Raw genomic sequence first — 12,328 nt, 5'->3', positions numbered from 1 at the left:
AATGGGCCAGCACACTTCTCATGACAAACTGTTAAAGATAGATAGGCTGGCTGACAAAATGCCTCTGTCCACTCCTCTGGGGGACACTGCTGAGAGAAAAGAGAGATTGAAGAGGTGGAGGGAGGGGAGAGAAACAACTTGGCAGCCTGTCCTACTCTTTAAGCAATGCCTGGTTTTCCTAGGGAGGTGCTTATATATTCAGTGTGATGGGCTGAATAGTGTCTCTCAAATTCACATCTACTTGAACCTCAGAATGTGACCTTAGTTGGAAATAGGGTCTTTGCAGATATAATTATTTAAGATGAGGTCATTCTGGGTTCAAGTGGACCCTAACCCAATGACTTTTGTCCTTATAAGAGGAGACACACAGACACAGGGAAGAAGGCCATGTGAAATCGGAGGCAAAGTATGGAGTGATACGGCCGGAAGCCAGGGAACAGCATGGATTGCCAGGAGCCACCAGAAGGCAGGAAGAGGGAGTATGGCACTGTTGACACCTTGATTTGGGACTTGTAGGCTCCAGAATTGAGAGAGACTACATTTATGTTGTTTTAGGCTACCTAGTTTGTGGTTCTCTGTTATGGCGGCCTGAGGAAATCGGTACACCTGATGGGAATGATGATGGGAAGGTGTGCAGCACCAGCTATACTTGGAGGGCCTGAGGCTGTGGTGATGCCTGGTCCCTGGCAGATCCAAAGTCTGGAGCTGGAGCCTCATAATTGTGAGCCCCAACATGGTCCCCAAATTAATGAGAAACTCGTATGGGTGATAATGTGGGTTACCCTTGCCTTCTACCCACCCCTTCCCCCACAGCGAAGGCTTGCCCATGTGGGGTTTCCTTGTGAAATCTTTATGTAAACTCCTCCTGCAAAGTTTTCCCAGTGGTTCTATGGGATGTGACCACAATTTCTTCTCTAGGAGTTACCTGTCCTGCACCTTCAAGCAGAGATGCCTCTCTTTTAGGCTCCTTGGTCTGCTTGACCATTGTGGCCTCTGACCGCATTATGGTCATAGTGTGGCCACAGTCTCTGACACTATGAACCATCCCTTCCCAAAACTTCTCTCCTAGGTAGCAACACCTCTGTCTTCTTTCTCCTATGACTTCCTCTCTTCTTACCTCTGTGACTTAGTTGTCTTCCCCACTCACTAGAAAATGTTGCTGTTGACTTGAGTTCTGTATTTGAACTTCTCTCATTACTTCACAACTCTCTTGGGGAACCATCCAGTTTCCTAGCTTTAATTGCCACCACCATGTGACCCCTAACCCCGTGTTCTAGTTCTGGACCCTTCCTTGAGCTTCAACTTCATATACCCGATGCAGGGTTTCTGTCTGGTGGTACCAGTCACTTGTGACTCAGTGTGTTATACAAGCCATATGGATGTGTCTCTTCCCTCACCTAGAACCACAGACTCCCCTCTGGTGAGATGAAGAATTCATAAAGAGTTTTCAGTGACGACTTAAAAGATAGATGTTGAACAGTTTTGAAGGAAGTGAACACACACACACACACACACACACACACACACACACACACCACAGTTGGTACCAGGGTAAGAATTACCCAATCAATAGACTGTCAAAACTTGTCTATACTCACTTTTATTATGATGCAAGAGGATTTTAGGACACAAAATACACATTTAAGGAAACCATAGGCTAAAGTATAATACATTTAATAGCTCCTTCCAGCCACGTTGTTCTCTCCCCTTTCCAGATCTTAGCCCTGCCTAAGAGGCCACTCTTCCTGGTAACCTGGTATTGTCTTCAAGCCAGGCTGAGCCCTTTGAAGTCTCTTAAGTGGATGGAAAAGTACTTTTTCCCTGTCTCCATCCTCCTTTGTGCAGGTGAGTTCTGCCCTTCTTCTCTGAAATGATGTCTTTCTGGCCTTGTTCTGGTACACCCAGCAGGCTGATGAACCTAGACCTCCTGTGTGAGCCATGGTCCTGAGCCTTTAGACCGTCACACTTCTCTCTGTACCCTGTCACCGCTTGCATTAACTGCCTTCGGTCAGAGTCCAGGCCAGCTAATACCTCTATGAAATCATAAGAAATATCAAAATTCTGTAATGGTCCAAGGGCCATTAAAAAAAACTTTAAAGGGTTTGTGAATCCAGAAATGGCCTGGGGAGTTGTGAGATGGGATGAGAACCCACATAATAAGGTTTATTTCCAAAGGTGGTATAAAGTTATCCAAGTCCAGCATCCCATTGATAAAGATGATAAAATCCTGACTCTAGAGGCCGAGAAATATATAGGTGAAGATGTTTGAATGGATAATGCTGGCCATTCCCTTGGTATATGAATGCACAGTTTGTTTTTGAGACATCCGCAATGATTAGAAATGTGCCCCTGAGCTGCTCTGGGCTCAGCTATGGCACACATGTCTTAATTAGGTGGGTTTTGACTCATCATTATTTAGGTACCTATTTTTCCTTAACAGGGTGCTTTCCTTGTTTTATGCAATTAGAAGGAGGAAGCTCACAAAAGTCATCACATTACAGAAGAGATATGACAGAAAAGATCATTAATTCTATCTCACTGTACAAATCCCAGCAGTAATTAGGGACTTACATAAACAGCACCGCTTAAATTATTTAGTTGACAATTGCTAATAACAACTCCAGCTGTGTGGTGGTGCATTTTATTCTTCATAAAAGCAAAAGTGATTAGCTCGCTATATAATCTAATCATTGGAAAAATGTAATTCCCATAGCAACATCTGTTATTACTGCCTCGTAAAAGGGCAGGCAGAATTTTGACACATCCAATTGTACTGCAGCCTGAAAATCAAAGTAAATGCTTCCTCCACTAGAGGGCTGGTACCCATGCTGTCCTGGGGAGCCGCCCCCCCAACCCCGACCCCCTGCCCCAGGGGCGGCAGGCAGTGTGGACAGAGTGGGGCAGAACCTAATTTTCAGCAATTTCTTACTTTTTATTACCTGGATGAATTCTAAGAATAAATGCCTGCAGCAGCTAATTCTTTTGAGACAACAGTAGTTCTAGAAAGATGATTGAAGCTCACATGAGAGATTTGGGGGGGGATTTTTAAACTTACAATCACAAACAATTCAATTTAAATATTTATCGGGCTCCTTGGCTGTGTGAGGATGTGGGCCAGCTGCTAATTACCACGCAGGGAGACACCTGGTGTCAAGGAGCTTCTTTCTTACTTGGGCCATTAGTAACTGATGTTTCCAGATCTCCGGGGCAACTGGTCACCTGCTAGAAGCTGGGTGTGGTCATGTCCCTTCAATAGGTCAAAACCTATAGAAACTCTTGTATGATTCCTTCACTTCCCTATCTCCCGGCCAACAAGTGGCCAGCGAGTTTTCTTTTTAACTGGATCAAATCTAGCCCATCTTGTTACAGAAAGTGAGACTTCCTGCCACACCGGCTGGTGGACAATCAATGAGAGCACAGATACAAAGGCACAGCGGTTGGATTGTAATACGCCTTGGTGAAGGCGTTTTTCTTCCCCCCTCTTCCCTTTTAAAATCTCATGAAAAATGGGAATTCTTACTTCTCAAAAGAGAGCTGAATTCATGTGTATTTTTACTACAGCAATGTCTAGAAATGTTTATATGAGAGATTTCTTTTTTTTTTAATTTTTTTTTCAATGTTTATTCATTTTTGAGACAGAGAGAGACAGAGTATGAGTGGGGGAGGGGCAGAGAGAGAGGGAGACACAGGATTGGAAGCAGGCTCCAGGCTCTGAGCCATCAGCCCAGAGCCCGACGCTCACGAACCGTGAGATCGTGACCTGAGCCAAAGTCAGACGCTCAACTGACTGAGCCACCCAGGCGCCCCCTATGAGAGATTTCTTCATTTGAGGTCTGGGTAATGGCTGGCATGATTTTACAGTTACAATATGTGGTAGAGTCTGCTGATTGTCTTCCAATATTTATTCTCTTCTTCTCCCTTAGCAATAGCACCTCAGTATCGAAGTGGGCATGTTGTGCCTCAAGATCAAAGACATTTGCTAAGGTCCATTGCAGCTATGCAAGACCATGTGACTACTACGTAAGGAAATGTTGAAATAAAGTACTGTTTGGGATTGCTGTGAAAACTCTTTCTTTTTAATTTTGTTTTTGTTTTTGAGAAAGAGAGTCGAGTGGAAGAGGGGCAGAGAGATGGAGACACAGGATCTGAAGCAGGCTTCAGGCTCTGAGCTGTCAGCACAGAGCCCAATGCAGGGCTTGAACCCATGTACCATGAGATCATGACCAGAGCCAAAGTCGGACACTTAACTGACTGAGCCACTGAGCCACCCAGCCACCCCGAAGGCTCTTTTTAAAGGGAAGAAGTACCCCTGTCTTTTCCTTTGTTCTATTCTGCTGCCTGGAAAAGCTATTCAGTGGCTAAAGCTCTAGCAGCCCTCTTAGACCATGAGGAGGAGGGCCCACACTAGGGATGGTGGAGAGTGAGCTGGAAAGCACCCTGGGTCTTTTGTTACTTACTGGAGTGTCATGTATATAATGGATTGTCTACTTTTTTTTTTTTTTTTTTTTTTTTTTTGTAGAGAGAGAGAGCATAAAAGAGAGGGATAGAGGGGGAGAGAGGTAATCTTAAGCAGGCTCCATGCTCATTGTGGAGCCCAGCACGGGACTCGATCCCACCGTCCTGGGATCATGATCTGAGCTGAAATCAAGAGTTGGATGCTCAACTGACTGAGCTACCCAGGTACCCCTGTAGTGTCTACCTCTAGATTTCTTCTAGATGGAAGAAAAATAAATTCCTAATTTGCGTAAGCTACTGTTTTTAAAATTTTAATTGATGCATTTGGTCATTTTAAAATTGTGGTCAAAAAGTGAAATACATTTCTCATCTTAACCATTTTTAAATGTATATTTCAGTAGTGTTCACTATCTGCACACAAACCACTGTTGTTTTGGCTTTTGTTTATATGAAGCCAAACCTAACCCTAACTAAAACACAATAGAAGTTCTTTAACTGATCTCCAATTAACTATCTTGTTAAATGAAGGGCTCTCTCTACTTGTCCATCATGTGAAGGCTCCTGGCTACTATATGCTCTAGGATAGTGCATCTCAATGTTTTTTTATTTTTGAAAGAGAGAGAGAGCGAGTGTGAGTGGGGGAGGAACAGAGAGAGAGGTGGACACAGGATCCGAAGCAGGCTCCAAGCTTTGAGCTGTCAGCACAGAGCTCGAACTCACGAACTGTGAGATCATGACCTGAACCAAAGTCGACCGACTGAGCCACCCAGGCGCCCCTAGGACAGTGCTTCTCAAACTTGCCTGTACTCAGAACTGATTACCGAGCTCCACTCCCAGAGTTTCTGATTCAGTTGGTTTGGGATGGCCTGAGACTTTTGCATTTCTTAGTTTGTTTTTTTTTTTTTAACATTTATTTATTTTTGAGAGACAGAGAGAGAGAGCAGGGGAGGAGCAGAAAGAGGGAGGCGCACAATCCAAAGTAGGCTCCAGGCTCTGAGCTGTTAGCACTGAGCCCAAAGCGGGGCTTAAACCCACGAACCTCGAGATCGTGACCTGAGCCGAAGTGGGATGCTTAACCAAATGAGCCACCCAGGCACCTGGGAGAATTTTGCATTTCTAACTGGTTCCCAGGCGACACTGATGCTATTGGTCTGGGGACACTACAGTCTTCTGTCCTTGTAGGGAGAGCTGAATGTTGCCAGGAATCACTTAGGTACATCCTGAAACCTGTGTATGTATTGTATTTTTGATCGTCTTTTCAATTGTAACGATGTCAATTTGTTTATACGGAATGTACTTGTGATTACAATTTAATTAAATATCACATCAACCTATGAAAAAGTAGTTGGAAAAAACGATTGTTACTACGAAGCCAAGCTGAATGTTTTTGGAGGGACTTAATATAGGTGCTCACTAAAATAATGTTTGGTTTGGTGGGGCAACTGTTGAGACCAGAAAAAAAAGTCTGTAAAAATTTAGAGGAATTATGCATTTAAGCTGCTTTAACAGGGTCTTTAAATTATTGTTTTACTTTAAATAAACTAGGGATGGTGGAGGCTATGAGTTGTAAATGATGTGCGTGGTTGTGATTTAGTCAATAAAAACAAAATAGAACTTCAGTCTCTGGTTCCAGTCTTTAAAGAGACAAAAACCTTTGGAGAAATTGCAAACGGATGCATGCTCAAACATTTTAAATTGAAATAACATTTTAAATTAAAACTGAATGTTTAAATTAAAATAAATATTTAAAGTATGTTCCCTCCTTGCTTTTTGAGTGAACCGATTGTCTTAGCCTGAGTTACCCAGAAGGCAGAGCTTGTGGAAATGGCTTATGTGCTATTACTTTAATCAGGAATGCAATCCAAGCAGGATGAAGAAAAGGGGAGTGAGGCAAGGAAAGAGGGAGAGCCAATATGAAAACGCCAAGCTGAAGTGGCCCACGCTTACAATCAAGTGTGACCGATTTCTTGATCTTATGGGACTATTTTCTGAGACACTATATACATGGCTGCTTTTTAGGACAGTATGTCTAGTGAAAAGAGGGAGAAGAATTTACTTGCTACTTCCCACCTCCCATTGGTTAAAAGTTTGCTCCATGGAGTATTAACTTTCTTACACTCCCATTTAGACATGTATGGGCACTAGGGCTGACTTCTTGGGCATGTGACCAATATACAGAGCCCCAAGCTCAGGAGGGGGCTGACTCCTGGGGTTTAATGTTCTGTATTACTGTCCTGAAATTCTTTTTTTTTTTTTAATGTTTATTATTTTTTGAGAGAGAGTGAGAGCGAGCGTGAGTGGGGAAGGGGCAGAGAGAGAGAAGGAGACACAGAATCCGAAGCAGGCTCCAGGCTCTGAGCTGTCAGCACAGAGCCCTAAGTGGGGCCCGAACCCTCATACCATGAAACCATAACCTGAGCTGAAGTCGGAAGCTCAACTGACTGAGCCACCCAGGTGCCTCATTGAAATTCTGAATAATTTTATCTCTGAATGTGTGTTTTGTAAGAGAATTTGAGAGACAATGAAGCCTGTGCTTGGGGACTTGGGATTCCTGCTCACAAGATGTCCTGGCTCTCCTCTTTCCCTGATTCCCTGGGATGGGTTCTCAGCAACCTTCTTCCCACCCCTGCCGCTGCCCTCTGCCCCATGGCTTGACACTATCTATTAGCCTGAATGTGTCAGAGTGATGAGGCATATGGTGAGATAGTGGAGTCCATAGTCATGTGTCCCTTGTTATACTTTCTCTTTTATCAAGTGGGTCCCTTGGACCAAGGCAATGTTATATGTGATATAATGTCAATAGAATAGGCATTTGTAAACCCTGGATGGCGGTGTTCCCCATCTAACATAGAAGGTGATGTAAATGTAATTCCATGAGGAATGGTGGTACGTTAATAAATATTTCAGGGCCAGTCTCTGCTGTTGGCAGATTGAGCATTCAGCAGTGGTACGAGCTACATCAGCCTTGGTGAGAAGTAATTGCGAGTGACTCTTGATCTCGGGGTTGTATGAACCCCACGTTGGGTGTAGAGATTACTTAAAATCTTTTTTTAATGTTTATTTATTTTTGACGGAGAGAGAGACAGAGTGCAAGCAGGGGAGGGTTGGAGAGAGAGGGAGACAGAGAGTCTGGAGCAGGCTCCAGGCTCTGAGCTAGCAGCACAGAGCCTGACGCGGGGCTTGAACTCATGAACCATGAGATCACGACCTGAGCCGAAGTCAGATGCTTAACCGACTGAGCCACCCAGGTGCCCCAAGATTACTTAAAATCTTTTTTTTCAAAAAAAATTAATGATTTCTCAACCTTGTGAGGTCATTTTCTGACAGGCTTTGCTTTGCTGTGTTTTGTTTTCAGGTCAGTTCATATAGAGTCTGATGGAAGGAAGAATTGATCTGTCAGCTGCCATTTTGCCTCAGTCAAAAACTTGCCCCATTGGGCATTAATTTCCTCGCACTTCCCAATTGCACATATGCGGGCAATGTATATACATGTGGACAGGTCTTTCCTCCAGGAAAACCTGGAGGCGGAAGTGAGAGAAGTGGGGCGTGGGCACAAAGGTAGGTACTGTCAGATTGCGGCAGCTGGGCCCGGAACAAGTGACCAAAATCCCTGGATTCGGGTAGACCAAGAGTGCCGAAGCAAAACACAAAAGGAGTGTTTGATTTATTAACCAACTACAAATCCCAGATGAAATTGGGTTGGGGAGCTTCTGCTACACTTATCTGTGAGATGAAGGGTCTTAATCAGAATAATTGACTATTGATGGTCATTTACCCTATCCCAGGGACTTGCAGATCTCACGGCAGCCGTGGCCTTTCCCTGCACCTCCTAACTCATGTGTCCAACTGCCTAGTTGATCTTGGCCACATACACATTTAATACGGCATTTCAAACTTAAAGTTGCCATACCAGAACTCGTAATTCCTGCCACCCCACTAGACTTGCTTCTCCTTCAAGCAGTTGCTCAACACACTTGTTCCTCTCTTTCCGTCAGCGACCTCTCCCGTGACTCATCTCCATTTGCTCCGGCAACAGGTCTTCCAAGGCATATCTTGAATATGCTCACTTCACCACTACTTCCCAGTTGAAGCCGTTTTTTACCTTTACTTGTATTATTGAAACAACCTCCCTTCTACACTTGCTCCGTCCGTTCTTCACAGAGCAGGAATACTTTCTAAAAATGGAACACAGATCATGTCAGTACCCTGCTTAAAACTCTCTGATTATGCTCCCTCCTATAATTAGCATAAAATCCAATCTTGTACGTGGTCTGGCTCCTGCCTCTCTCCCTGACTGTCTCATACCACTCACTTCCTCCACCACTGCATTCCAGCCACCCTGGCTTTCTTTCTGCCCGTAGCTCTTCCCTCTGCCCAGAGGGCTTTCCTCCCTGAGCCGTGCATGGCTAGTTCTTCTGAAGAGTCCATCAACGCAGTGTGGCCTACCCGGTTCCTGTCCCACACCCTATGCTGATATAATTTTTGTTTATTTGCTCTCTCTTGCTGACCTCCATTAGAGTGTGAGGAGTGGAGAGCTTATTCTTTTTCACTCTTTTTTTTTGTTTGTTTGTTTTATTTTATTTAAAAAATTCTTTTTTTAGTGTTTATTTTTTTTGAGAGAGAGATAGAGTGTGAGTGGGAGAGGTGCAGAGAGAGAGAGGGAGACACAGAATCTGAAGCGGACTCCAGGCTCCGAGCTGTCGGCACAGAGCCCGACACGGGGCTCGAACCCACAAGCCGTGAGATCATGGCCTGAGCCGAAGTCGGCTGCTCAACCGACTGAGCCACCCAGGCGCCCCTCACTCTTTTTTTTTTTTTTTTTTTAATGTTTTGGGGTCCCTGGGTGGCTCAGTTGGTTAAGCGTCCGACTTTGGCTTGCATCATGATCTCGTGGTTTGTGAGTTCGAGCCCCGCATCGGGCTCTGTGCTGACAGCTCGGAGCCTGGAGCCTGCTTCAGATTCTGTGTCTCCCTCTCTCTCTGCCCCTCCCCTGCTCATGCTCTTTCTCTGTCTCTCAATAATAAGTAAACATTAAAATTTTTTTTAATGTTTTAAGTTTATTTATTTAATTTGAGAGAGACAGAGACAACATGAGTGGGGGAGGCGGAGAGAGAGAGAGAGAGAGAGAGAGAGAGAGAGAGAGAGAGAATCCCAAGCAGGCACCATGCTCAGCGTGAAGGCCAATGCGGACTCAATCCCACAACTGCGAGACCACAACTTAGGCTGAAATGAAGAGCTACCCAGGCGTCCACCCCCCCTTTTTTTAAGTAGGCTTCATGCCCGGCACGGAGCCCAGTGCCAGGCTCGAACTCACAACCCTGAGATCAAGACCTGAGCTGAGATTGAGACTCAGAGGCTTAACCGACTGATCTGCCCAGGCGCCTCAGTAATTTTTTTTAAGTGGCATCCTGTTTTTCATTTGACTGAAGAAAACCTAGAAACTGTTTCTAGAGGACTAACAGCTTGGGCCCCATGGCCAGATAGGTCAAATAGGCTTCCCTATGGACAACTCAGACTGGGGATCAGTTGTGCAGGCAACTGCCAGAAGCTCTGTGACTAATTTCAAATGGACCTCCCTGAAGTTAATTCTTATGCATAGCCTAGGGATGACCAGAGCCTTTAGGAGGCTAAGACGAAATCTTTCAAGCCCCAACCTATGCCAGTGAAGCTATTCTGTTACCTAGATAGCACATAACATGAGAAACTCATTTTAGACCCATTGTAATTAGTGTTGTCTGCGTTTTCCATAGGAATGCGCTCATCACTCTTTGATATTATTTCTGGGATGGCCCTTGGAAATCATCTAGTTTAGCCTTATTTCATGGATGAGAAAAGTAAGATCTAGAGAGGGAAAGCAACTAAGCTAAGGTCATTTCGTTAGTCAGAGGCAGAGCCAGGACCAGAATTAGATCTCTTAACAGAGAGTGGAAGCTTTTACAATATACCCTGACACCTGTTCCTTTATTCTCCTGGCCTCCTAAAAAAATGGCCTCAAGGGATTTACCTTAAACAATGTCCTTGTGAGTCCTGATGGGATCACCTTGGGTCTCTGAACACTGGCAGTGGTGGTAATCTGGGAGGTGCCGATCTTCCTTTCTTATTTTGCTTGGACAATTCTTGACTCATTATCAAACACATCTTTACCACCAAGGGAAGTGATTGTGTATTCATTTAGGGCAGCGAGACCTACAAAAAGTCACAGAAACATTCCTATTCCAACTAGTTAACAGGCTACTGAAATTTACCAGAAAGAAATTACTGTGGGTGTATTTTTTCACAGTGATTCATTCAATTTGTCTCATCACGAATCAAATAGATACAGTGGTCCTTCCTCTGTTAAGTTTAGGTTGCAGAGTTTCAGAAAGTTTATCCAGATCTCAAAAATCCAGAACTGTTTTTTTTTTTTTTGGTACTGTATTGCTGTAGTTAAATTCCCCACCAGGGAGCTCATTCCCCACCAGGGAATGAGTTTGAATAATTTGTTTTGAAGATTTGGGAGGAAAATAGAAGGTTTTCCTTCACAGAAAACAACTCGATTCTATATTCTCTTTCCTGTATATGTATTCACCATTTACTTCTTTCTCTGTTTGCCTGATTTCAGGTATGGGAGGAGGAATAACATCCAAATTTGCAGTTTTCTATCCATATTTGTTTCCTCCAGATAATTTTCAGGAGGATGAGGATTTGGTTGCTGGGGGTGGTGAACACCTCTGAGCAAACTGAGTAGCTTAATAGCCCTGTGCATTTCTAGCTGAGCATGCGACCAGGAAGTTCAGGACTGCTGTTTTATGGTTGGAGCCTCTTGGTAAGCTTCCTAAACATTTTATGAGATGTGATTACAGCAGCACGATGTTCTTTTGTTTCCAGGGTGGGTTTGGGGAAACAGCAGACAACTCAGGACTTTTGAGTTTGTCCCTCCCGGAGCAAAAGCTTGAACCGACACAACCGGCTGAAATCCTCCCTGGTTCCTCCCTCCTGCAAACGACTTTGATATTTATTGCAGCTGCCTGTGTTTGCAGCGCTCTCCCGGCTCTGCTCCGTCCCAGAAGAGGCACCGGCACGTCTCGCTGCCCGCGTCCTGTAGCCCTACCTCTGTGCAGCCCTTCCCTCCCCAGTAAAATGTTCTCAGCGCACAAAAGCCGCCGCTGAAGGGAAGGAACAGCTTCGGGCCGAGAGGGAGGGAGCTGGCCGGCTGCACCATCTGCAGTGGAAAACGGACGCCGCTCACCCCGCCTAGGAAACTAATGGAGCGTCCCTAAGAGACCCAAACTCCAGCTTGGCTCACCCCAGCTTTCTCCCCCACCTCCAGACCCCCAGGTGAGACAGCCCCGTCAGCCTGCCTGTGGAAGGGCGCTTGCAGCCAGCTTCCGATCCCGGAATTCGACCGGAATCTTGAGCAGGTTTTGTTTTGTGAAAAGAAATGTTGTCATCACCGGTTTTTTTCCCCCCTTTGTTTTCCAGCATTTTCTTTTCTTGTGGTAACTTAAAACATTTCCTCTGGGGATGGGGTGAGAAGAGTCGGACATAAATGTTTGCCAGTGCAAAGTCCTTTGGCTGAATGTGGTGTCTGCGACTTCAGAAAAGCCTCCTACTAACCGGGTTACCCAGGCAAGGCTTCGAACTGCCTCCGAAGAATGGTGGCCGAAAGCCAGGGGTACGAATGTGATGCTGCGGTTTGTGGGGGTCTGTTTCAGCATTTATATTTAAATATCTTTCCCTCTAAGAATTTTTAATTGGCGATTTCGCCTTGAGGTGCTCCAGTAAATCAGAGAAGGAGCCAAACCTAGTTATTTCGCTTCGTAACCAAGCTTTATTTTCAGGGCTTTCTTTCCCCTGCGGTTCTTGCCCCGAAGCGATCTGTAAAGCGAACCCA

General features: G+C 44.9%; 1 protein-coding gene across 10 annotated transcripts in view; it reads left to right on the top strand.

Annotated features, from left to right (window-relative positions):
* Positions 1 to 12,328, top strand: part of GCC1 (GRIP and coiled-coil domain containing 1) — a 59,198-nt gene that overhangs the window by 15,384 nt on the left and 31,486 nt on the right. For 2 of the 10 annotated variants that reach the window (XR_007460287.1, XR_007460286.1), the window contains exons 2-5: positions 1,716 to 1,845; positions 3,924 to 4,020; positions 7,811 to 8,013; positions 11,323 to 11,772. The gene's annotated coding sequence lies outside the window, so the exon portion shown is untranslated. Of the gene's footprint in view, positions 1 to 357; positions 547 to 1,715; positions 1,846 to 3,923; positions 4,021 to 7,810; positions 8,014 to 11,322; positions 12,004 to 12,328 lie in introns of those variants that run through there. The other 8 variants (XR_007460289.1, XR_007460290.1, XR_007460288.1 and 5 more) reach the window with 7 other exon arrangements.

The sequence above is a fragment of the Panthera uncia genome, chromosome A2 (assembly GCF_023721935.1).
Source record: "Panthera uncia isolate 11264 chromosome A2, Puncia_PCG_1.0, whole genome shotgun sequence".
NCBI classification, from domain to species: Eukaryota; Metazoa; Chordata; class Mammalia; order Carnivora; family Felidae; genus Panthera; species Panthera uncia.
Note: the sequence above shows the minus strand (reverse complement) of the source record. Positions and strands in the feature narration are given on the sequence as shown.